General features: G+C 42.8%; 1 protein-coding gene and 1 non-coding gene across 11 annotated transcripts in view; one reads left to right on the plus strand and one right to left on the minus strand.

The window, feature by feature from the left end:
• LOC135906541 (early estrogen-induced gene 1 protein) overlaps positions 1 to 27,935 on the plus strand; it is a 103,081-nt gene that overhangs the window by 5,646 nt on the left and 69,500 nt on the right. The gene's annotated exons all lie outside the window — the stretch shown is intronic.
• Positions 27,690 to 27,874, minus strand: LOC135906804 (U2 spliceosomal RNA). Its single transcript, XR_010565841.1, has one exon. It is a non-coding gene; the product is annotated as a U2 spliceosomal RNA (small nuclear RNA).

Consider the following 27,935-nt stretch of genomic DNA (forward strand, 5'->3'; position numbering starts at 1 on the left):
AGCAACCCTCTTAGCAGTTTTATTTTTAATTTTCGTTTAAAGAAGTACAAAGAAGAGGTAATCTTAATGTTTTCAGGAATTGCCTTCCAAACAGTTATACCACCAAAATCTCAGGGTAAACGTTCCATAATTAGGTGTGATTTTGGGTAAAAGAAGGTTGTTCTGTTCAGAAAACCTAATGTTGTATGAATTAACGATGTGACACAAAAAAAATGTCACCTGTAGGTATGTTTTTTAACATACCTACAGATGACCTTTTTTTGTGTCACATCTTTAATTCATATTTTAACTTACCTACAGATGACCTTCTTTTGTGTCACATCATTAATGCATACAACATTAGGTTTTCTGAACAGAACAACCTTCTTTTACCCAAAATTGCACCTAATTATGGAAAGTTTACCCTCAGATTTGGTGGTATAACAATGAAGTGAAACATGAAAAGTGATTAATATTGAAATAAGTACCAAAAGGGTAGAATACGAATATGTTGGTAAATAGGCAGGGAATGGCAGTGCAGTGGTCTAAACGTCATGAGTTTCATTGCTTGGTTGTGAAGGCGTTCTAAAGGCTTGTGGCGAGTAGGATATGTGTTTCCCGATGTAGACGAACAGTATACTGAATGGCTACCTACGTATGCATGATATAACGAAGTAAGAATATGTGGTGCAAAGTATGCACATTTTAATGAGAACATGAATACGAAATGAAACTTTGTGCAGCAATGAACTGACCTGACTGGTATTCTAGGTGTTTGTCAAAAGTAACACCAAGAAATCTCACTTTTTGAGATATTGGTAGTTTGTAATTATTAAAAGAAATATGGGATTTACTATTACTTTTCATGGATTATGAAACAGGACATTGTTTTGTCTTGGTTTAAAGTTGCTTTAAAGTACACCACGTGTGGACGTTGAAGAGGTCAGTATTGGGTGTAGCTTGCAGAGCAGTTAGTGTGTGCTGAGATTAGTGTAATGTAGTATCGTCGGTGTATAATAGGCAGTCTGAATCGGTCAGTACGTTAGGTAAGTCATGTATGAATAATAAGAAAAGCAACGGACCTAAGATAGAAGCCTGAGGAACACCACTGGTAATTAATTTATTTGTAGAGTAATGATCATGTTCACAGACAACTATGGGACGATTAGACAAGTAGCAGTGGAAAAGTTGGAGAGGTGAACCAGTAATGCTGAATTGCTCTAGCTTTTTTAATAGAATGCAATGATTTATTTGTCAAATTCCTTTGTAAGATCATGAAATATAGCCCCTACAATTAGTCCCCAACCAATGGCTTGCTTAATTTTGTCAGTTACGTGAACTAGTGCCAACTCAGTTGAATAGCCATGTCTGAACCCAAACTGGAGGGGACTGATAAGTCTAGGCTTATTTGGGTAGTTCATGAGGCGAGTATAAATAAGGTTTTCAACAACCTTGCTAGAGAATGGCAATATACAAATGGGACAGTAATTGTTAATATTTTCGCGATTGCCTTTTTGGAAGACGGGAATTATTTGGCCAACTTTAAGTGAGTGAGTGAGTGAGTTAAAAGAACTCGAATTAGTCTAGACCTGAGGAGGGAACGGAAGAAACTGGTACATAAGAAGCCGATTAATGAGTTAGCGGTAAGAGGGAAAATAGAGGAATTCCAGATCAAGCTACAGAACAGGTATTCGGCTTTAACTCAGGAAGAGGACCTTAGTGTTGAAACAATGAACGACAATCCTGTGGGCATCATTAAGGAGTGTGCAATGGAAGTCGGTGGTAACTCCGTTAGGCAGGATACCAGCAAACTATCGCAGGAGACGAAAGATCTGATCAAGAAACGCCAATGTATGAAAGCATCTAACCCTACAACTAGAATAGAACTGGCAGAACTTTCGAAGTTAATCAACAAGCGTAAAACAGCTGACATAAGGAAGTATAATATGGCTAGAATTGAACACGCTCTCAGGAACGGAGGAAGCCTAAAAACAGTGAAGAAGAAACTAGGAATTGGCAAGAATCAGATGTATGTGTTAAGAGACAAAGCCGGCAATATCATTACTAATATGGATGAGATAGTTCAAGTGGCTGAGGAGTTCTATAGAGATTTATACAGTACCAGTGGCACCCACGTCGATAATGGAAGAGAAAATAGTCTAGACGAATTCGAAATCCCAAAGGTAACTCCGGAAGAAGTAAAGAAAGCCTTAGGAGATATGCAAAGGGGGAAGGCAGCTGGGGAGGATCAGGTAACAGCAGATTTGTTGAAGGATGGGGGACAGATTGTTCTAGAGAAACTGGCCACCCTGTATATGCAATGCCTCATGACCTCGAGCGTACCGGAATCATGGAAGAACGCTAACATAATCCTAATTCATAAGAAAGGCGACGCCAAAGACTTGAAAAATTATAGACCGACCAGCTTACTGTCCGTTGCCTACAAACTATTTACTAAGGTAATCGCAAATAGAATCAGGAGCACCTTAGACTTCTGTCAAGCAAAGGACCAGGCAGGATTCCGTAAAGGCTACTCAACAATAGATCATATTCACACTATCAATCAGATGATAGAGAAAGGTGCGGAATATAACCAACCCTTATATATAGCTTTCATTGATTACGAGAAAGCGTTCGATTCTGTCGAAACCTCAGCAGTCATGGAGGCATTACGGAATCAGGGTGTAGAGCCGTATGTAAAAATACTGAAAGATATCTATAGCGGCTCCACAGCCACCGTAGTCCTCCATATAAAGCAAGCAACAAAATCCCAATAAAGAAAGGCGAGAAAGGCGTGTGAGAAAGGCGTCAGGCAGGGAGATACGATATCTCCAATGCTATTCACAGCGTGCTTACAGGAGGTATTCAGAGACCTGGATTGGGAAGAATTGGGGATAAAAGTTAATGGAGAATACCTTAGTAACTTGCGATTCGCGGATGATATTGCCTTGCTTAGTAACTCAGGGGACCAATTGCAATGCATGCTCACTGACCTGGAGAGGCAAAGCAGAAGAGTGGGTCTAAAAATTTATCTGCAGAAAACTAAAATAATGCTTAACAGTCTCGGTAGAGAACAGCAATTTACAATAGGCAGCGAGGCACTGGAAGTCGTAAGGGAATACATCTACTTAGGGCAGGTAGTGACGGCGGATCCGGATCATGAGAAGGAAATAATCAGAAGAATAAGAATGGGCTGGGGAGCATTTGGCAGGCATTCTCAGATCATGAACAGCAGGGTGCCATTATCCCTCAAGAGAAAAGTATATAATACCTGTGTCTTACCAGTACTCACCTACGGGGCAGAAACCTGGAGGCTTACGAAAAGGGTTCTACTCAAATTGAGGACGACGCAACGAGCTATGGAAAGAAGAATGATAGGTGTAACGCTAAGGGATAAGAAAAGAGGAGATTGGGTGAGGGAACAAACGCGAGTTAATGACATCTTAGTTGAAATCAAGAAAAAGAAATGGGCATGGGCAGGGCATGTAATGAGGAGGGAGGATAACCGATGGTCATTAAGGGTTACGGACTGGATCCCAAGGGAAGGGAAGCGTAGCAGGGGGCGGCAGAAAGTTAGGTGGGCTGATGAGATTAAGAAGTTTGCAGGGACGGCATGGCCACAATTAGTACATGACCGGGGTTGTTGGAGAAGTATGGGAGAGGCCTTTGCCCTGCAGTGGGCGTAACCAGGCTGATGATGATGATGATGAAGTGAGTTAGGAAATACCCAAGCACGGAACATTTCGTTAATAATATCAGCAAGGACAGGTGAGATGTCAGCAGAAACAAGCTTCATATGAGCTGGTCTGGTAGAATCAAGGCCAGGTCCAGTTCATTTTAAGGAATGAACATTGTAGACTTCACGTGGTGAAACAGCACCAAGATAAAATGAGCATGAGCCACGCTAAATACTAGTCACTATCTGCACTAGCTGGAGGACTGTTATCAGAAGCAACAAAGTGTTCACTAAATGCGTTAGCAATGTCAATATCTCTGGTGTACTCATGATTATTGACGACAATTTTTCTGATGGCCGGATCAGACTTTTTTATATTAAACTGTCGAATTAGTTTCCAGTTACGCCTGGTATAGTTACCGTTTTAAAGTATTTCGTTATCGTAGTAATCTCATTTTGCGCGCCAGACAGAGAATGGCAGAAGGAATATTTGAATATGTAAGGAAGCGATTCTTCAAATTTGTGTTAAAGGGCTGTAATTAAAATTTTTTGTGCAGATTGTTTTTCCTTATTGAACGCAACATGGCATCTATGGTCCAAGGATTTCTTGGAGTGGAATACCAATCTGTGACTTAAGAATAAGTAGTACACTGATCAATGGAGTTAGTAATTCTGGAATGGAACCTAGAAAATGCCTTCTGAGGACAACCTTCCATATATACGTCATCCCAGTTTGTTATATGAACCTGAGGAATAAACTGTGTTTTGTTGAATGAAGATTTAACATATCTTTTAGATTTGCTAACGGTTTCTGAACCTAGACAAAAAAAAGCAAGGAGTAATGATCAGTGATAGAATAATTGATTACTCCAGAAGAGCAATCAATCAAATCAAGAACAGTTGTGATCAATCAGCGTTGAAGAGCCTGAAAGATCACACCTAGTTGAGTCTGAATTAGGGAAGATAATCCATAGCTGAGTAGACAAGTTATACAGTCAGAGCAAGACTGACAATTGAAATTGAGAATTTTAATGTTTATGTCTCTTCAAATTATATTTTTATTTTCATTCATTCACGAATGTAATATATCTTCCAGTTGAGAACAGAATTCCGCATATGAGGTTAACGGTGAGTGATATATAGCACTTGCTATTGTACTACTATTATTGACTGGTAGATAATTACAGTCAAACTCTAGCCAGATGGATTCGCACAAGCCCTTAAAAGCAAGATGTAACATCGAACGTAGGGCAATGTTGATCGGATGAAAACAGCTGACTCGCTGCTACGGTGGGAAGCATTTATTTATTTCTGATCTGTAGCCAGACAGACCATACAAATTGCCCTCAGCTGATGTTAGCCAGGTCTCCGATAAGCATATCAAGGAAAAAGCATGGCTAAGCAGGGAAAGAAAATTCAATAGGTCGTCATGATGCTTGCGTAAACTGTGAATGTTGCAGTGGAGGAAATAGAATGCAGGTGATTTATCTTGCAACAAAGACGCCACTTGGTCACAAGAAAACATAACACTAAAAAGACAAAACAGCTACTGTGGTTAATCTAAAAATTGCTTGAACAATCACTGAATGATCGCCAGATCCGTGACACCATTGATGCGATAGACGCGGCTGCTGTCTGATTTCCTAAGTTTAATCACACATTTGTCAGTGGGAAGGTGCCTCCAACCTTTACCTTTCTTGAGCTCGAGAGCCTGCACAAAGAGTAGTTTTTTATCAGGCGTGAGGTGATCATTGATGAAAATTGGCTTGTTGTTACTCAAAGAAAAACTAATGGCTTATATGGTCAGCCTGGCCTTTCTTGCATTGGCTGCAAACTCAGCGCACTTAGCTCTTGAACAAAAACATGCATTAATGCTGTGTCCTCTTTAGCAGGAACATGATGCACGGTGTCATTCTCGGATTCAATGATAGGACAGCCAATCCTATCGCCAATGGCCTGCACCACAGCCAAGAAATTGTCGCACTCCATAGTGGGAACACGCTATATCTCGACATTATTTAGACAAGAGTACTGTTCCAGAGCTGAGAGGCGCTTCGACAACAGTTCAATTTCATCCTTGAGTGATTTGTTCTCTTTAGTGAGATACATTTTGAGTTTTCAGGGACTTGTATAGCACATATATCATGCTCATACTTCCTTTCATAGAATAAATACTGAGGGCTGCAATATTTTAGCTAGATCAGCACATGATGGCATTGTGAAAAAGAATACAACAGTTCACTAATGGCAGCAGTGGTAGCGGCAGCAGGCTTATAAATGCAGAAGTGTTGAGCAGTCAACCTGTACAGAGTACGGTGGAGACGTTAGGCACGTTGTAGCCACACCCTCTGCTGCCAAATGGAAGGCACCAAGTATGGCTGCTCCTTAAGTAGAACTCTCGCTCATGCAAGTTTCGCTTGAATTCTTCCTAGTCAATGACGCAAGATACAACAATCAGCATTGTTCTGCTACGTGCGCCATTCAGCAAACTGTACAACTTGAGTTCCGTAAACTGGCTGCAACCTGTACAGAGTATGATGAAGCTAGTTAAACTAGCTAGTTCATAAGCTAATTTTCGCGTGGATGAGGGGCACAGGGCAAGGGTACATGTGATGTAACCAAATGATTTAGTGGTGTCTGCAGCCAATTTTGTGATGTGTTTTAACCAGGTCAACTTGCTGTTAATAGTGATACTGAAATCACAATATGATTCAACGGTGGATAAGGTTGTTGAGTATGGGTAATCCTTCTTGAGAGTGTTTATGGTATATCTGCATAACTTTAAATTTGGAGTTGTTAAGTTTCATTAGAGAATTAAAACACCAGGTTTCATTTACATTGCTTCGGGGATACATTTTATGTATAATTTTAGGATTTCACCTGCCGTAGTTGCTTAGTGGCTATAGTATTGAACTGCTAAACACGAGGTCGCGGGTTCGAACCCCAGGCACAGTGGCCGCAAGTCAATGGGGGCGTAATGCTAAAACACCCGTGTACTTAGATTTAGGTGCACGTTAAAGAACCCCAAGTGGTCAAAATTTCCGGAGTCCCCAATATGGTGTGCCTCATAATCAAATCAGGGTTTTGGCACGTAAAACCCCATAATTTCATTAATAATTTCAGATTTCGGTTGGAAACTGACCCTTGCAATGTTCAACACCCGAACCCTTTCGAGTGAAGCTAGCCTAGCAAGATTCTTTGAAGAACCAGGCATTGTTTAGGATATAATTTGCCTTAGTGAGGTTAGAAGGGCTTATACAGCGCTGACAAAAGGCCACGTCCTCTGCTGTAGAGGACTACCAGATAAGAAGCAGTTTTGAGTAGGATTCCTAATCCATAAAGACATAGCGAGCAACATTGACAAATTTTATAGCATTAATGCGAGGGTAGTAGTAGTCGTAATAAAGCTGAATAGGAGGTATAGAATGAAGGTAATATAAACCTACGCTCCAACCTCCAGCCACGATGATGAAGAAATAGAACAGTTTTATGAAGATGTTGAATTAGGGATGAGAAAAGTGCAAACTCAATATTGTGTAGTAATGGGCGACTTCAATGCAAAAGTGGGGGAAAAGCAGGCTGGTGAACAAGCAATTGGCAACTACGGCGTCGATTCTAGGAATGCTAGAGGAGAGATGCTGGTAGGATTCGCAGAAAGGAATAAGCTGAGAATAATGGAACACCTTTTTCAAAAGGCGTAGCAACAGAAAGTGGACCTGGAAAAGCCCTAATGGTGAAACAGGAAATGAAATTGATTTCATACTTTCTGCCGATCCCAGCATAGATAGTGCAGGATGTAGAAGTGATAGGTAGGGTAAAGTGCAGTGATCATAGGCTAGTGAGGGCTAGGATTCACTTCAATTTGAAGAGAGAGTAAAGTTGGTCAAGAAGAAAGAGGTCAACCTAGAGGCAGTAAAGGTAAAAGCAGATAAATTCAAGCTGGTGCTTGCAGACAAATATGCAGCCTTAGAACAGAGAGATGAAGATGACATAGAGGTAATGAATGAAACTGTAACTAGGCAGGCTTTAAAGGCAACAATCGAAGTGGGAGGCAAGGCACCAAGGCAACCAGTAGGCAAGCTCTCCCAAGTAATAAAGGACCTAATAAAGAAGCGACAAAGAATGAAAGTGTCTAACCCAAGAGATAAGATAGAATTCGCGGAGCTGTCAAAACTGATCAACAAGGTGAAACTAAGTGATATTTGAAATTATAACATGAGGAAGGCTGAAGAAGCCAAAAGAAATGGACGCAGCCTGAAATCAGTGAGAACGAAACTTGGCATAGGACAAACCAAGATGTATGCATTAAATCATAAGCGGAGTAATATCATCAGCAATCTTTAAGGTATAGTAAAAGCAGCGGAAGAATTCTGTACTGACCTGTACAGTACCCAGAGGACTCGGGATAACCCCATTCGAAACAGTAATAAACAGGATACAGAAACTCCTCCTATAACTAGCGATGAGGTCAGAAGGACCTTGCAAGACATGAAACGGGGAAAAGCAGCAGGAGAAGATGGACTACCAGTCAATTTAATCAAAGATCGTGGAGACATAATGCTTGAAAATCTAGTGGCCCTTTATACGAACTGTATCGATTTCAAGGGTCCCAGAGAACTGGAAGAATGCCAACGTTATACTGATCCACAGAAAGAAAGGCTTTAAAGAATTGAAAAATTATAGGCCCATTAGTTTACTTCCAGTATTATATACAATATTCACCAAGATAATCTCCAGTAGAATAAGGGCAACACTAGACTTTAGTCAACCAAGGGTACAGGCGGGTTTCAAGAAGAGATACTCTACAATGGATCACATCTATGTCATCAACCAGGTAATCGAGAAGATTACGGAAAGGCACTTGATTCAGTCGAGATGCCAGCAGTCATAGAGGCATTACGTAATGAAGGAGTACTGGATGCTTGCGTAAATATTTGGGAAAGTATCTGCAGAGATTCCACAGTTACCTTAATTCTCCACAAGTAAAAAGATACCTACAGTGAAACCTTGTTAAAGCGTAGTTGGCTGGAGCTCGGAAAAAGTACGTACTAAACGGTAGTACTGTTTAACCTAATAGATGATATCACCCACTTACCTGTCGAAAATGGAACTCGGAGAGATTGCGATGAAAGGGGAAAAAACGTGCAGTATTTATTCACTTCGCGCAACAAAGGTGTTATTTTTGTTTGATGCCGCGGCGGCCTAGCAGGACAACGACAGCGGCCTCAAACTTACTGAAGCTGCGTGCCAGCTTTTCAGCCAGCCCCCTCTTCTCGGCAAACACTCGCATGGCAGATTCCTCGTTGGCGTTACATATTCTCCGTGCACGTGTGCTGTAGTGGTGCAGATGTCCCGGGGTGCCTTTTCCATTGCCAGATGCTGGAGTTTAGAATACTTTTCATTTGGAATAGAATTACGTTATCGCGCCCCTGTTCTCGTCGCTACGATTGTATTCATGAGGCTGACGTAACGCCCAGCTTATGCCACTGTCGGGCTTGAATCACCCGTGCTGTTGCTTTCCGTGTCGTCCTCATCACTGTCGCTAGTCGACACTTCGGCAACAACACAGGCAACGATGGCGAAAAGTCGAACCTCGTAGCCGGCATGTCTTCGCAGTCGCAGCAGCGCTGCTGAGCAACTTCTTAGCATTCCAAATGCCACACACTGTAGCCAGCAGCAGATCCCTGTTGCATAGCCAGCGCCAACTTCTTCGTGTCAAGTTCGACAGCACGGACGATGTCTAATTTTTCTTCTATGCTGAGCACCCGGCGTCTTTTTTATCTGAGCTTCGGAACGACGCGAGTCCTCACTTGCACGACACCATAACACTCTCTGTCACGGCTATGGAGAAAACACGGCGTCGAAATGATGTTGATGTTGATGTGGCTTCGCGCACATGCACAGGGCGATTGGAGGCCGCTGTTGCGATCTCTGAGGCTTGTTGTTCTGTTGGGCCGCCCGGTGGAGACGGCTGACCGCCGTGTTGGCGCGACGAAAAGTTGAAACGATACGTTTTACCCGATGCGTACGCAATAAGCTGGTACGGTTTATGCGGATAGAAGACATATTATGTTCAATGGCCGCTGAGTCGGGGATTTGACTTTAGTGCATTTAAAACGAAACTACTGTTTAAGCGGGTACGGTTTAACGAGGTTTTACTTATAAAGAAAAGGGTCAGACAAGGAGACACAATCTCTTCAATGCTGTTCACTGCGTGCTTGGAAGAACTATTCATGCTATTAAACTGGGAAGGCTTAGGAGTAAGGATCAGCGGCAAATATCTTGGCAAGCTTCGTTTTGCAGATGACATTCTATTCAGCAACAATGCAGACGAATTACAACAAATGATTGAGGACCTTAACAGAGAGCGTAAGAGTGGGGTTGAAGATTAATATGGAGAAGACAAAGATAATGATAAATATCCAGGCAAATCAATAAGAGTTCGTGATTGCCAGTCAACCTCCGGAGTCTGTGAAGGAGTACGTTTACCTAGGTCAGTTAATCACAGGGAACCCTGATAACGAGAAGGAAATTCATAGAAGAATAAAAATGGTTTGAATCGCATACGGCAGACGTTGCCAGCTCCTGACTAGAAGCTTGCCATTATCATTGAAATGGAAGATGTACAATCAATGCATTCTACCAGTGCAGACATATGGGGCAAAAACTTGGAGACTGACAAAGAAGCTTGAGAACAAGTTAATGGCCGCGCAAAGAGTGATGGAACGAAGAATGTTGGGTGTAACGTTAAGAGATGGGAATAAAGCAGTCTGGATCAGAGAGCAAACAGGGATAGCCGATATTCTAATTGAGATTAAGAGAAAGAAATTGAGCTGAGCAGGTCATGTAATGTGTAGGTTAGATAGCCGCTGAACCATTAGGGTTACAGAGTGGGTGCCAAGAGAAGGAAAGCGCAGTCGAGGACGGCAGAAGACTAGGTGGGGGGATGAAATTAAGAAATCCGCAGGCACTAGCGAGAATAGGTTGGCGCAGGACAGGGGTAATTGGAGATCGCAGGGAGAAGCCTTCGTCCTGCAGTGGACATAAAATAGGATGATGATGATGATAATGATTAGTTATAAAGGTGGAAGCAGGCAATATTTACAGCTTTGTTTAATCATTCAGGGAGCTCCTCATGGTTTCTGTTTAATACAGCTGTGTTTCTGCTGTTTTCAGGCTTGGCAGTAATGACATAGGGTTGACTGCTCGGAAGCAGTTACCGTTTTGGACCGTTTTGGAATAAAATGGTAATGTGTATTATTGCTCACTGCAGTAGGCATTAGAGTAACAGGAGTGAAATGACAGGCTTTTTTGTTGCCATAGAGCACATATTTTCTTTGGTTTGCTTAGAACCAGTGTTTACTAGACAACATCCCAGTGGCATTGGCTTTTGGCACATGTTTGTGAGGATAATGTGGAGTAATTATGTATGAATGATAAGTCATAAGCAATGCCTCCAGTGTAACAGTAGGAAAACATGGAGGTTGCTTATTCCTGTTCCTCTAGTGCATCCTGCCTTCATAGTGCAGACGGTAAATGAGCTCTCTTAGCTTACTTCCTTATGAAGCTATTACTTGGTTCTGTTGGATCAAGCTTGCACACACGGACGGACAAAATATTTTACTGAAACACAGTGGTCCTTTAGTCAGCAAAAGTGAAAGCTGCTCTTTATTTTATTTGCGAAACTGCATTATAATAATATAACATTGATATGTTATAATATTCCGCTCTCAATGAATCTCTGAATATTTTCTTAGTCTTTCTACTTTTTATCGCAGAATCACTTATCATTTGTGATTATGCGATTAGCGTGAAAGAATCTGGTAATGCATGCAAAAGTGGCGTGGGACTGGCCGCTCGAGGCACTTTGCATGTATGTAGCTATGTAGCACATGTTAAGCAACAAAAAGCTGTATTGGGAGTTTTTCATGCTGGTCTACAATTTTCTCATAGACACTTTTCATGTAATTATAATAGTTGAGAAGTTGATTAATTAAGGCTAATTATCTCGTTAGGCAGATGAAAAAAAAAGGTTTAAGTATCTCCAAGTGACAGCAAGCAACATTACCTTGATTCTGCCCCGCTACATGGCATTTGCATATTTAAAAACTCTGGCTTAAGTTAGCTGGGACACCCTGTATGCATGCACACGCAGACTCAGACTGATAAAATGCTGGGACTTCTCTTACATTATATTTTAATGTAGCTTAACCTAAATGCTTTTAAATTTAAATATACTGGTTACCCAGACTAGATTCGCTACGATTGGGATTACTTTTCTAAGAAGACCTTTATATTTCAAATTACATGCTACTTTGAAATTCCTAAACAGTGAACGTAACTATGCATAAGTGAACCTAACTATTATGTACTGTTTGTAAAACTTGTGATAATGTTTCTTCTTAAAGGGGGAGGCAAAGTGAATTAGAAATCTTCAGTGCTCCTTAGTGAACTTTAATCTATCTTTTGCGTTGAGTACAGTTTTTTTTTTCCTCTGTGTCATAAAATTTTTATCACATACAGCTGCAGATTTCTTCCAGTCGTGACCTACTTACTGACATTTCATTCTGCCTTTGCACTGGACATTTAATTGACTTTTACATGCTGCATTGGTCATCACAAATACTTCATTAAGCTTAGGATCCAATTGTGCAGTCGCATGAGAACTGCAAAAGCTTCTTTTAGCCAGCTTTTGATGTGGAATGGGTGTGGCAATAACCGTGGGCAACAGGTGTGCTACGTGCCAAGCTGGGATGTCATGTCATGCGCAGCTGGCTATTGCCCACTTCAGTGCTGCATCGTCACGCCTCGCTTGGCACAGTAGACGTACCTTCCATTGTTTTTCTGCCCTCTCTTCCTTCCAGCTGTTTCCTCAATGGTTTATGTGGGATAGCATACAACAAACACTTTGGGCAGGGATTTTCTGTGTTACCTTTCTCTCATTCTTGCATTGTTGTTGCTGCATTTATTGTGTCATCTGCCAGCCATTTGCAAGCATGACACAGAAAATACAGTGTTCGACACCTTCCTCTGAGTTTGTCTTATCTGTTGCTTTTTTGTAACTAAGTGGGTTGGGTGTGTAAATAGTTGGGGCCTTTTATAAAAAGGCTGTGTACACAAGTGTCTAAATTTTCGTATGCCTCTTTTTGTCACTGGTATCATGCCTTTGGGTTCTTGTACACAATATGTATCCCTCTGGGTAACATCTTTTCTCCAGCATGACATTTTTTTTTTTCTGTGTAGGGTACTCAAACCTCACAGACGGATGATGGTCTTATTTCTAAATATGTGTGAGCTTTGCATTAGTTCGACTCTAGCAGGTGAAGTTTGCATACTCAAAGGACACTAATTCTGGCTCATTCCTCATGGACAACTTAATTGGAGAGCACCATCTTTGGCCCTGACTGTTTGCTTATATGAGCTGATCTTGGCTGTGGTAGCATTCTTGCCACTTTTCACCTCATACTTTTGGTCCAAGCTCGTAACTGTAGTACTGCCAAATTAGCGAATGTCATTAACGTCGACCACTTATGCGAAGTGCCAGCTAGCATTGTGTGATGTACTTTATATTCTATATTATGCTTACTAGTTACATTACATTATTACTTTGATTCGATATAATGTTTGTTGGACATTGGTTCTTATTGTTAATTTCTGTATTATTGCTCTTCGCCTTTCTTTCTACTGCAACCACCTATTTTCCGATTTTGTAACTATGTGGCTAAACATGTTATTTTTTTTGTTCTATTACCATATTTCATACTTAAAGCTTCGTTATTGTAGCCTCTCCATTCTATAATTCTTCATAAGAAAGCCCTGAACATATCACAAACTCAAACAATGTTATGGCTACTATTTGGCTAGAAGTCCTGTTGTTATCAGGGCCAAATGTTTTCATTCCATACCCTCTGAACGTGGCAGGATACATGTGCTATTCTGACAGGTGACTGTCTGAGAGGCCTTAGGTGCCATGCAGGGTTGCAGCTTTTGCTGTATTATAGGGCTATTTCCAGATTGGCTGAGCTAAAGGTCTTGGCTTTTTGTGCACAGGGCAAGTAATATTCTCAATGTTGCACTCAACAACCGCTGCATATATGAAACTTAAGGGCCGTTTATAGTCCGACGTAACGCACGCGCGCGCGCGCGCTACGTCACGTCGGCGAAAACGACACCTCTATAGTCGGGCGCACCGGCGCAGCTAACGTAACCGGCGGCTTCCAACGTGCGCCGACGGGCCCGGCGCCGATTTGGCTCCGGAGCCATTCGCGCGTCGAAGTCGGCGGAACTCTCGCACCACAATGCATTGCGCGCGAAGAAAAAGGCGCCAACACAACTCCGCAGACGGCTTTTGCGGACGGCGCGCGACTTGGCGAACCTTCTGCGCATGCTCCGAAGATAGCAGCCTACGGCGCACGCGTTGAAGTATACAGGGGATGGCATCTCGGCTGGCGCAGCGCAATCGACGTAGCGTGACTGACCACGAACGACGCTTGCCCGCGCGCCGATAACGTCGGACTATAAACGGGCCTTTAATCTGACGGATGTTTGTGCAACAAACCTTGGGATCAGCAGCAGGAATGAAAAATGACTTCGTACTAGACAGGTTTAGCCTTCCTTACAGCCCGCTCTGCTCACATTTTATGTGCCTAGGCACTACAGAGAGCTGCATTCATTTCATATCTTGATAGGCGTATCATAGTGTGTCTGCCAGATCAGCAAACAATGTGCAGTCAGCAAAACAACAAAGAAGTCTAGAGGATGCACCATCACATTCCACTCAACCGGCTCTGCAGCAGAGTGAGGGCAGCATTCTGCCTACCAGTGCCCGGCATGAGCATTGTGCACATTCACAATATCTTTCCCGCTAAGCAGCTGGGTTAAAATTGTGAGTTTACAATGGTCTTTGTCGAGCAGACCGTGAACGCTCGGCTGAAATTCTCTGCTAATTTATAAAATAAGCAAACTTATGAATAAGCTAGAATGTTTGCTATCTAATAGTCTGAAGTGCATTATTGCCAAAAAAACTACAGTACTTTAAAATTTTGTCATTTTAGATGGTAACATATGAAGTCATGCATCGTAACAAATATTATTTAGTTATCCTAGTTCATCACTGTCCTACACAATGTTTTGCACAAATGTGACCTTCCCTAAAAAAGTTATGGGTGTTTACATAAGAAGAAATTGCAAAAAGTGACAATTTTTAGAAGGGGGAAATATTCAGATGCCATACATGTGTATTTGCCATCAGTTCAAGATTGCCTAAATCTTTTGAGTGAAGCAAAGTATAAATGTAAGTCCTCATGGCCACATTTTTAATGTGTGGTTGGCTTAAAATGCCAAAAATAGAAAATCAATTTTCTGACGTAAAAAAAAAAAATTCCAAATTTGGTGACATACCATAAAATGTTGTCTAAAAACGGTGTAAAACCATAACGTAAAGGTACCGAATTACTTTTTCCCATTCATTGCTATTTACTGCACATTGAAAGCCGAGCACATGGGTATCGCATTTCTCTCAAGTCAAATTGTAGTACTCGCTGTTGTCCCATCGTAGGCATCAGAACACTCATGCAACACTTTGCCGTATGGTTAGAATGCCAAGTACATTTAAATTTAGTTTTACTTAAAGTAATTACAAATGAGTAGTATGATATCAAAGCAATCCTAGCAATGCTACAGACTGGTAATTGTCTTTTTTTTTAACAGCTTTTCAATTGCACTTTAGCAGATGATGCTGTGCACCTGGTGGTTTATGCCTGCCACATACTCCAGAGCATGGCCTCTGAGATCTTCAGCACGCTGCAGGCTCTGATCAATCTTGGAGGTCATGCTCAGGCACCGCACTGTTTCTCAGTGTTCTGGGCTCCGCGTTATTTCTCGCAAACGCGGTGATGACACCCATTTGTTCAGTTTGTCTCACTGTTTTTGTGAGCTTCTTATGCAACTCACCGACTCATATTTCAGATATAAAATCATGGGGAGACTGGTCTATATCTACACTATCTAAAACTAGCCTTTTCACATAGTCCAAGATTATGTTGCAGTTGGGCGTTAATGCATGCAAAGTGTGAGATGTGGCTTTTGTGATTTTACTAGTAGCAAAACTCACCTAGTCTAAAGGTAATGGAAATGTCCTGTGTACATTAATATGGCTATAACATTTTTGTATGTTTTGTGGTGTGTTCACACTGTGTTCCACTAATGAAGTATTGTCTGTTTATGATGTGTTGTAACTAGGCTACCAGAACGGAAACTGCATATGAAATCAGCGTGCAAATATGTATACTATGAAACTGGTTATTAGTGTTCTTCCTGTAGTTAAAACATTTGTAATTTGCCTCTATTATTATACCACTGGCATTGAAACTGTGTGTTGTGTAATGTTTATTTTCTTTTTTTTTAGAATTGCAACATTTCACGAAATGACCATGTGTACCTAGAATTTAAATCTTTCGTCATGTCATCATCATCAGTCTGTTTTATGTCCACTGCAGGACGAAGGCCTCTCCCTGCGATCTCCAATTACCCCTGTCCTGCGCCAACCAATTCCAACAAGCGCCCGCGAATTTCTTAATTTCATCCCCTCACCTAGTCTTCTGCCGTCCTTGACTGCGCTTCCTTTCTCTTGGCACCCATTCTGTAACCCTAATGGTCCAGCGGCTATTTAACCTACACAACATGGCCTGCCCAGCTCCATTTCTTTCTCTTGATCTCAATTAGAATATCCGCTATCCCTGTTTGCTCTCTGATCCAGACCGCTTTCTTCCCGTCTCTTAACGTTACATCTAACATTCTTCGTTTCATCATTCTTTGCGTGGTCCTTAACTTGTTCTCAAGCTTCTTTGTCAGTCTCCAAGTTTTTGCCCCATATGTCTGCACTGGTAGAATGCATTGATTGTACACCTTCCATTTCAATGATAATGGTAAGCGTCTAGTCAGGAGCTGGTAATGTCTGCCGTATGCGATTAATACCATTTTTATTCTTCTATGAATTTCCTTCTCGTTATCGGGTTTCCTGTGATTAACTGACCTAGGTAAACGTGCTCCTTCACAGACTCCAGAGGCTGACTGGCGATCCTGAACTCTTGTTCCTTTGCCCGGATATTCATCATTATCTTTGTCTTCTGCATATTAATCTTCAACCCCTGTTATAACTCAACTCTTATGACAGCTACCGGGTGGGAACAGCATCCGGCCGGACAGCCAGCAGCATAATAACGCCCACACAAGAACTGGAACACTGCGCCCGTTTATGCAGTGACAGCCCTTTGTTCAAACGTTCTCAAGCCGCTCCGGCACGTGCGATGACGTCGGTCTCGCGCCACTGTGAATGCGGTTTTCTTTGTCTTCATTGTCGTTTTCACTTTGCAGCACTCTTCCCTTCTTAAGGTGAGTACCGCTGTACGGATTTTCGTATACCGGTCGATCTGCGAAGCACAGCTGGTTGAGCCTCTTGTGGTAGCGTCGGTACACCACCTGGTTGATTTTGCGAAGGTTGTGCCGGCACAGGACTGTATCGAGGACGGACTTGATCCATGTGACACTGAAGCTCACCTTCTGCCGTATCAATTGTGATCATTTAGGATACTCTTGTTTCTTTCACTGTGGCTGGCAGACACCTTTCTCCCTCTCCGAAGTTGCGAACCGAAACAGGAGTGCCCGGGCTCAGCTTGTTTTCTTGATCTGCCTGTGGACAGGCAGGAAAGGTTACGGGTGGTGGAAGGCATGTGTCCAACCGAGAACGGATCTGGTATCCCAAAAGTCGTTGAGATGGTGATCGTCCATCATCCAGAGGCGTTCTACGGTAGCTAAAGAGCAGTTTAGCCAATCGCTCAGGCAAGTCACCTGACCTAACCTTCTTGAGGCCATCTTTCAGCGTCCGCACGGTGCGTTCAGCAAGCCCGTTCGATTGGGGGTGATATGGTGCCGTAGGAAAGTGCTTTATGTTATTTCCTGTCAGAAACTTCGTGAAAGTCTCTGACGTGAACTGAGTTCCATTGTCTGTCACAATGGTTCTTGGTACGCCCAGCCCGCTGAAGATTTCACGCAAGGATGTAACTGTCGATTGTGCTGTGGCATGATGCACTGGAATTGCTTCGATCCATTTTGAATGTGTATCTATGGCAACTAGGATCATGGTGTTATTCACTGGACCAGCCAATTCTCGTGCATTTGTGGCCAGCTTACTGGTATTTTCGCCGGTGGCATTAAGCTTGCTTGTATGCATGTAGTACAATTCCTACTGATTTGTTCGATAGCTCCGTCGATGCCGAGCCGCCACACGGCAGTACGGGCAAATGCCTTCATTGCAGACATTCCCTGGTGCGTCTTGTGCAGGAATTGCAGCATGTCACCATGAGCAGTCTCGGGAATCGCGACTCTGTGACCCCAGTAAATGAGACCTTTGTAAATGGTTAGCTCACTTTTTCGTGCGAAGTACGGGTCCAACCGCAGATTGGGTGCTTTGCGCTCCTTTGGCCAACCATGAAGCACATAGGACTTGACAATTCCAAGTATTTGATCTTTCTCCGTCAATTGTCTCATTGCTTGCGACGAACGGGGCATGTCATCCAGCTGCTGCAACAAGTGCACGTAATTGTGTAGCTCCTCTGATGTGTCCTCGGTGATTTCTAGAGGAAGCCGACTGAGTGCGTCTGCATTCAGGTTGTCCAAGCCAGGTTTGTACTCTATCTTGTACTGGTATGCTCCCAGCAGCAGGGACCAACGCTGAATTCTTGCGGCAGCCATTATGGGCGTGCGACGATCTTCGCGAAATAGACACACCAGCGGCTTGTGATCTGTGATCAAGGTGAATGTTCTTCCCAGTAGGTAGTCCCGAAACTTTGATACCCCGAACACTAGGGCCAACGCCTTTCCGCTCTGCTAAGTCTTCGAGAACGAAAACCCATAGGCTTTTCAACGTTGCCAATGCGATAAGACAGTACCACTCCGATTCCGTTGGGTGGCGCATCGCACTCCAAGCGCAGCGGCAGTGAGGGATCAAAGTTAGTGAGCATTTTGGCATTGCATAAAGTGTTTTTTTTACTTCTGAAACGCTTCCCGTTGTTTGCAACCCCAATTCCAGCGACAATCTTTGGTTAGCAAATCGTAGAGCGGTGATAGCAGACTGGCCATATTGGGAAGGAACTTGCTGTAATACATGAGAAGACCCTTGTAGGAACGCTGGTTGCTCACGTTCTTGGGTGTTGGTGCCTTCATGATAGCATCCATGTTCTTCTCCAGAGGTTGCAGCCCACCAGTACTGATCTTGTGGCCAAGATACGAAACCTTAGGCACCCTGAAGGTGCACTTGTCCTTCCTTAACTTGACGCCGTACTCTCGAAAGCGCTGGAGAACTGCCTTGAGGTTCTTTCCGCTGTCATTCCCCTTCTCGGCAACCAGAATGACGTCGAAGTACGCCTGGACTCCCGGCAAACCGTTCAGGAGGCTGTCCATTATTCGCTGAAAGATAGCTGGGGCAGAAGACGCACCAATCGGCAGGCGATTAAAGCAGAATAATCCCTGATGTGTGTTAATGACCATCAGCTTCTTTGACTGCTCATCCAGGGGAACCTGGTTGTAGGCATCTCGAAGGTCCAATGTGCTGTAAACGTCACCCTCGTGCAGTGCAGCAAAAAGGTCATTGATTACCGAGAGAGGGTACTGCTCGGTCACACTGCTGGCATTTACCGTTAGCTTGTAATCACCACACAATCGAACTGTTCCGTTTTTTTTTCATTACCAGAACTATCGGCGTCGCCCACTCCGAGTGGGCCACCGGGGACAGCACTCCGGATTTAACAAGCCTGTCCAGCTCGTTAGAAACGTTTTCTCGCACTGCATATGGAAGTAGCCTGGCTTTGAAGAACTTTTAAACCGCATCCTCCTTCATGTATAGATGAGCGGGCGGAACCTTGAACAGACCCAGTTCAGGTGCAAACACGTCCTCGTACTCACACAGGATCGCTTGCAAGTTTAGCCCTTGCTCCTTAATGCTGGACACGCTCAAAACCGCAGCCCCTTCGTTGTTCAGCGCCTGGATGAAATCACGGCCACACAGGCTCTGTCCGGAGACGCGAACGGTCAGTGACGCCGTAACAGTCGTGCCGCAGTATGAAACTGGGAGCGTTAGCTTCCCGACTATAGGCAACGGACCCAAGTAGCATGACAACTTCAAGCTGGATTTTTCAAGGCAGGGCCAGCTTGTGCAATGTTGACAGTAGACGTCCCAGGACACCACGCACACGGGTGAGCCGGTGTCAATTTCCATCACGATGTCGACTCCGCCGCAGCAACAATTGCGTCGTACCGGGCTAACGATTCCGTTGTCTGCCGTTGGTTGCGGCTTTAGTGTATACAACTGTATACTGGCTTCAGCATTTTCCATTGAGCCGCTGCTCAGCGCCAAGCTCTGGTGCGGTCTCTTTTCCTTAAATCGACACACGGCAGCTAGGTGCCCCTTTTTCCTTCAGTTGAAACATTTGGCATGTTTAAAGGCACAAGTCGCCTCACCGTGCTCGCGGCTTCTACACCGATGACAGCCTTTAGACGATCCACTCGCCTGACTGCAGGTTTTTCCTGCCTGTCGCTGCCGTCGATCGCCCGCTAGTCTGTGGAGCTCGGGCTCTTCTTTCGGTTCCTTCGGCTTCATAAGCTGAACACCCTGTCGTGCAGCCTCTGCTGCAAGCGCGATGTTTTCTGCCTCCTGCTATGTCAGTTTCCGGTGAGAAAGCAGTGCCTTCTGCACGTCACTGCCACGAATTCCGCACACGATCCTGTCTCGTAGTAGGTGGTTCAACATGGTCCCAAAGTTGCATTTATCAGCCAGGCGTCGAAGCTCCATGATAAACTGTTGAGCTGATTCCTCTTCCCTTTGAATGCGGGTAAAGAACTTGAAACTTGCGGCTATCTCATTTGGCGGGGGTGCGTAAAATTCTTCGAGAATGGTAACCGCTTCCGCATAGGTTAACTCGCTCACCTTCCGCGGGGCACAACGCCCACTCAGTACGTCGATAGGCTTCGAGCCCAGTGCCAAGATGAGAAGCGCCCTTTTTTTAGTGTCGTCGATGATGTCGTTACCCTCGAAGTACTACTCGACTCTGATGTACGACGACCACTTGTGCTTGGCGTCGTTGAACTGTGGAACTTGGTACGCCATGGCAGGAGTCTTCGCTGTCATCAAGGTGCTGGTTCGTTGCTCATTGCCACTGTTATAACTCAACTGGAATGACTGCTACCGGGCGGGAACGGCATCCGGCCGGGCGACCAGGAGCATAATAACGCCCACACAAGAACGGGAACACTGCGCCCGTTTATTCAGTGACAGCCCTTTGTTAGGACGTTCTCAAGCCGCTCCGGCGCATGCGATGACGTCGGTCTCGTGCCACGGTGAACGCGGTTTTCTCCGTCTTCATTGTCGTTTTCACTTTGCAGCTCTTACACTCTCTGTTAAGGTCCTCAATCATTTGTTGTAATTCGTCTGCATTGTTGTTGAATAGAACATATCATCTGCAAAACAAAGGTTGCCAAGATATTTGCCGCTGATCCTTACTCCTAAACCTTCCCAGTTTAATAGCATGAATAGTCCTTCCAAGCACGCAGTGAATAGCATTGAAGAGATTGTGTCTCCCTGTCTGACCCTTTTCTTTATAGGTATCTTCCTACTTGTGGAGAATTAAGGTACCTGTGGAATCTCTGCAGATACTTTCCCAAATATTTACTTAAGCATCCTGTACTCCTTGTTTATGTAATGCCTCTATGATATCTCGACTGAATCAAATGCCTTTTCGTAATCTTCTCGATTACCTGGTTGATGACATAGATGTCATCCATTGTAGAGTATCTCTTCTTGAAACCCGCATTTACCCTTGGTTGACTGAAGTCCAGTGTTGCCCTTATTCTACTGGAGATTATCTTGGTGAATATTTTATATAATACTGGAAGTAAACTAACGGGCCTATAATTTCTCAATTCTTCAAAGCCTTTCTTTCTGTGGATCAGTATAATGTTGGCATTCTTCCAGTTCTCTTGGACCCTTGAAATCGATAGACAGTTCGTATAAAGGGCCACTAGATTTTCAAGCATTATGTCTCCACGATCTTTGATTAAATTGACTGGTAGTCCATCTTCTCCTGCTGCTTTTCCCCGTTTCATGTCTTGCAAGGTCCTTGTGACCTCATCGCTAGTTATAGGAGGAGTTTCTGTATCCTGTTTATTACTGTTTCTAATGGGGTTATCTTGAGTCCTCTGGGTACTGTACAGGTCAGTACAGAATTATTTTGCTCCTTTTACTTTACCGTAAAGATTGCTGGTGATACATATTACCCTGCTTATCCTTTAGTGCATACATCTCGGTTTGTCCTATGCCAAGCTTCTTTCTCACTGATTTCAGGCTGCGTTCATTTGTTACGGCTTCTTCAGTATTTCTCACGTTACAATTTCAAATATCACTGATTTTCGCCTTGTTGATCAGTTTCTATCTTATCTCTTGAGTTGAACACTTTCATTCTTTGTTGTTTCTTTACTAGGTCCTTTGTTACTTGGGAGAGCTTGCCTACTGGTTGCCTTGGTGCCTTGCCTCCCACTTCAATTGCTGCCTCTGAAGCCAGCCTAGTTACGGTTTTATTCATTAGCTCTATGTCATCATCATCTTTCTGTTCTTAGGCTGCATATTTGTTTGCAAGTACCAGCCTGAATTTGTCTGCTTTTACCCTTACTGCCTCTAGGTTGACCTGTTTCTTGATGAATTTTGCTCTTTCTCTCTTCAAATGGAGATGAATCCTAGCCCTCACTAACCTATGACCACTGCACTTTACCCTACCTATCACTTCTTCATCCTGCACTATGCTGGGATCTGCAGAAAGTATGAAATAAATTTCGTTTCTTGTTTCACCATTAGGGCTTTTCCAGGTCCACTTTCTGTTGCTACGCTTCTTGAAAAATGTGTTCATTATTCTTAGCTTATTCATTTCTGCGAATTCTACCAGCATCTCTCCTCTAGAGTTCCTAGAATCAACGCCGTAGGTGCATATTGCTTATTCACCAGCCTTTTTCCACACTTTTGCACTGAAGTCACCCATTACTACAGTATACCGAGTTTGCACTTTACTCATCGCTAATTCAATATCATAAAACTGATCGACCCGCCGTGGTTGCTCAGTGGCTATGGGGTTAGGCTGCTGAGCACGAGGTCGCGGGATCGAATCCTGGCTACGGTGGCCGAAATGCAAAAACACCCGCGTACTTAGATTTAGGTGTACGTTAGAGAACCCCAGGTGGTCGAAATTTCCGGAGCCCTCCACTACGGCGTGCCTCATAATCAGAAAGTGGTTTTGGCACATAAAACCCCATAATTTATATTATATTGTATAAAACTGATCTACTTCCTCTTCATCGTGTCTGGGTGTTTGAGCGTAGGCTTGTACTACCTTTAATCTATACCTCTTATTAAGTTTTGTTATGACTACAGCTATCCTCTTATTAATGCTGTAGAATTCGTCAATGTTGCCCGCTATGTTCTTATGGATTAGGAATCCTACCCCGTATTGCTTCTTATCTAGGAGACCTCTATTGCAGAGGACATGCATGTTATTCAGCAATGTATAAGCCTCACCAGTTCTTCTAATGTCACTAAGGCCGATGATATCCTAAACAATGTCTGATAATATATAAATCACTTATAAATCTCTCTCTCTCTCTCTCTATATATATATATATATATATATATATATATATATATATAACTTATGCGGTGCTACAAGGTAAACAGAACAAGTGTTTAATTTCAACATTTTCGGCCGGGGGACCGATCTTCATCGGGGTTTACAAGAAACGGGGTTTCTTGTAACCGTGATATACACATACTAGTTAAAACCTTAGGTATAATAGCAATGAACATGTGAAATGAAGATGCCTGCAAGAGACTGGCATCTAGCAGGACTGGGTGCTTATCTTTCTAGTGAACTCAAAGGGTTCACTTTACTAGAATCGGGCAAAAAATTGAAAGTGCATTTGTATACAAATTCACTTTCTGTGCGTGCTTGTTTTCTCACAAGTGCAGCCAGTGGCCTGGAATGCCTAGTATTCAAAATATTGGAGAAGGCTTTTTTCTGTCTGCTGTGCCCATCTCAGCTTCACATTGTTTATTATTCTTGTGTGGCCTGCTCGAGGAGAGTGCCTTTTCTGTTTGGATTTCTGTACAGCAGCTTATTTGCTCTTGCGAGTCGTGCCAGTTATTTTTGGACTGTTCCCATGGATGCAGTAATTTCGTATGCACCTTGTTTCTTTACCTAATGTAGTAAGAACATAAAGCTTGGAATGAGAAGCTCGTCTCGGGGTTGTGAATACAGTCAAACCCACTTATAACCATACCGGTTTCAACAGTATATTGGTGATAACAATGAGAAGCTGCAGCACCGTCCTCTTTTGTTTGTGTTTCATGGTGAAATAACCTGCTTACTACAATGCCCCGATGCTGCATTATCGGTTATAACGATGAAGTCTGGCTGCTGGGTGTCCGAGCCAAAATGTAGTGAAATGGGAAATCCCTAAAAAGAAAAAAAAAGAAAATGAGAAATTCGAGCCGCCGCAAGATGGACCGCTGCTCCAACAGCCACCGCGCGCTAGTTTTCCTGCCATCTCCGTGCGCCTCTCTGACTCTCTCCCATTGCCTTTCCAACCCTCCGAACACGAATGAGCTGCGCCCATAGCCTTAAGCCATTAAAGCCTCTGTGCACATTAAAGAATGTCGAGTTGCCAAAAAATGCTCTTAAGCCGACCTTGAGCCCTCCACTTTGGCATCTCGCATTGCCCACTGTGCAGATTTGGGACACAAATCACCATTAATTAAAAGCTCCTTTTTTCAAACTCGTGTCTGGAGGAAAGGAGTGTGTTAGATTCAAAGGGTGTTTATATCGAAATAATTATTTTTTAGGATATGCATACTTAATTTAAAACTTCAGTGTCATGACAAACACTACAAAAAAAAAATCTGTAGACCCTACTCACAGCTGTTGGAGAAAACATTCTTAAGATATTATCATGCATTCATTGTTTTGCTTTTTGATAGTGACCCTTTTTCGCCGGATCGTCACTGATGTGAATTTTTCACTTCATGCAAGACGCAACATTGATCAGTCAGGTTCTTGACTCAACATTTGAAGGGGCTTTTTCTTCTTCACTTCAAATGTGTGTGTGTGTGTGTGTGTGTGTGTGTGTGTGTGTGTGTGTGTGTGTGTGTGTGTGTGTGTGCGCGCACATGCATGCAAATGCAGAAGTTTTGGATAGGTGCGAATAGTGATTTTTGAGACTAAACGGTACCAGAAGTGAACGGAATATCAACTGGAATTTGAATAATGAACATCCTTTTTCACCATTGATATAAATTGCATGTTCCCATCCTACTATTCATAACATTATCAAGTTTGTCATTGCTCTGCCCATTATGAAGCACACTTTATCAAAAGCACGAATCGAGCATTAGAAAGTTTTGTGTGCTGAAGATTTTTTGTGGCATACGTGGTTGTGAATTATCAAAGTGAAGTTTTGCAAGGTAGTCCTGGGAGTCTGTTAGCATCTATGTATACCTTCGAGACTAAATCATAAACACCAGTTGATTGCGGAGATGGCAAGGTGAAAAAAGCACTTTTTGTTAAAATGGTCATGGCAGATGTTGCCACTATTGTATCAGATAATGTTGAAATTTGTCGTGTCTATTCATATATGAGGGCACACAGATGTAGGTTGGATAATTAATACAAAACAATACCCATTGCCAAATACTATGTCTGAGCAAAATTTGTGTGTGAATGATCACGGTTTAAGTGGAAAAGTCTGGCTCCTTGAGCGAAGTGGAGTGTCCGACTCCGTAAGGTCTCGTTTTTTGTCTTCTATGTTTAGGATAAAATAATTGCATTTTTTGCTTCAGTTTTGTGCTTGATCGTGAGTACTTAATGATGTGAAGGTCTCGAAAACAATTACATAAATATTTCCTTTTACAAATAATGGCTATTGGATTCGAGGACTGAATTGAATGCATAATAATCTGTTATTTCAAATATTCTCGCATCCTTAAGAAGCTCATGCACAGTTGCATTGGATGGAAATGATTCTGGTATAGTCAAAGGGTATCAAGTCGTAGAAAAGCATTCCGAATGAGCTTGTTATCTCCAACTTTTGCTAAGAATATTTATGTGTTACGGTGCCTTCCAAATGTAAGAGTTAACATTTACAACTAAGTGTTTGCTTACTTTTTCACATTGGTAAAATGTCCCCTCATATGATCATTGACACATCTGTCAGTCTGGCTGATAACAGCATTTCCCACATTATAGTGAGAAAAAGGGAGCCGAGTCAGTTAATTTAGTGTTAGTTACTACCATATGCAGCTAACAGATAATGAAGTCATAGAAAGCATAAGGAAAATCAACTGTTATTATAAATTGAGATGTTGAAATATAAAATGGAAATTAAAATCAGTGAGGCCAATTTTAGGATCACAAGAACAAAAGCGTGGGCCTATAGGAATGCATGAGTGCTGACCGAGTCCTTCGGTGGGAGTTGAATTAATGGAAGTATGCCGTAGTGTGTTAACTTAGGAGCAAAGGACTGGCCAATAAACCCTTATATGCTACCTTATGGCATCAAACTTGCCAAAGTTGAGGACATTGCATGCAATGAGTGAGATGATGATGGTACTGGGTATCTTCTTTTTTTTTTGTTAGTTACTACCATATGAGCAAACAGACAATAAGACTAGAGAAAGCATGGAGAAAATTAACTTATATTGAAGTGTAAAATAATAATAAGCAAAGGGGAGACTAACTTTGACCAAAAGACAGCTTGCTGCGAGTGGGAGCCAAACCCACATTTTCTCGCCTTGAGGGGTGCTGGCTAACACTTCCAGTGCTAATCTTGTGCATATTTGGCACATATACCCAAATACTGAAGGAAGTTGAAAGTCCCATGGTAACTTAATGGTAAAACACTGCATGCATATTGTGGCAGATGTGGATTCAGCTCCCACCGGCAGTAAGTTGTCTTTTCATTTGCTTTAATTTTTCTTTTACTTGTCATTTATTTATTTCAGTTAAATACAACTGTTGATTTTTCCTATTCTTTCTGTGACTTCATTGTCTGTCTACTTCATAGCACAGTATATTGATATTTCATATGTTATGCTACAGGGGGTCACCTAACAAAAAGGGCGACATACTTTTTGTTGCACTCTTGTTTAGTCTCACCATCTGCAGCAATCTAAAGACAGACCGTGAGCCTGCTTGAGAACTTAAAAATTTCATCTGAATGTTGTACTTGCTCATGACCCTAGCAAGGTTGTACAAGACTTTCGCAGATATGGGATTGCTTCCAGCCTTCACTTTGCTTGCGTGGCTTCCACAAGATATCGGCTGTCCCCGTTCTTTGTCCTCTTAGGAAGGTCTTAGTGACACTCACTGTCGGTATGAGAGGAAACCCAACTTGCAACGATATCAGCGCCTGATAATCAGAACTCTTGCATCTTGTGACGTCACAAAAATGCTGGCAGCGTGCAAGTTTTTATCATCTTATTGTCCATAGCTTGCAGCTATCACTAGCTGAATGTCTAGTACACCTTCACTTCCAACCCCTGGAAAATGCCGGCTGCTTATACTTATGTTTGAACCTGCTGCATGCACAGGCACAACATTTCTCATTAAGTCCCACTGAGCCTATTGGCATAATTACTTCATGCTATTTTCATTACCTCAAAAGCTACAGTTTATGGCTACTTCTCCCTCTGACTTCTGCTATCACTATGAAATAGAAACATTGTTGCTCTGATAGACATGGCAACTCTCAGCCTACCCACTTCAGGCCAAATATATAGCAATATCTACCATTTGCCCCCTTCATGAGAAGTGAATGTTACTGTAGACTTCTGCTTCCATTTATTACAGCGAAGCTGTTTGCTCTAGCCCTCGTATGCATCCCCCGCATGCATTCCCAGTGGGTTTACCCTGGCTGGCTTACGTTTGTATCATGGTGCGGGGACAGGAATACGTAGGCCAATTCTGGATATAGTGCAATACCGGGCCGACCTGCAGCAGAGGTGAAGCAGGCTTCAAGCGCTCCGCCAACTGCCAAAAATAAGTTTAAATATTTTGGGTTCCTAATAGAGCCACACAAATTCGGCATTGTAAGAAAAACACTATATATATATATATATATATATATATATATAAAAGTGCACTCAGTGTAGCAAGTTCGCCTTTATGTGCTTTATTTGCTTTAAATCCTGTTT

Source organism: Dermacentor albipictus, chromosome 1, assembly GCF_038994185.2.
Source record: "Dermacentor albipictus isolate Rhodes 1998 colony chromosome 1, USDA_Dalb.pri_finalv2, whole genome shotgun sequence".
NCBI lineage: Eukaryota > Metazoa > Arthropoda > Arachnida > Ixodida > Ixodidae > Dermacentor > Dermacentor albipictus.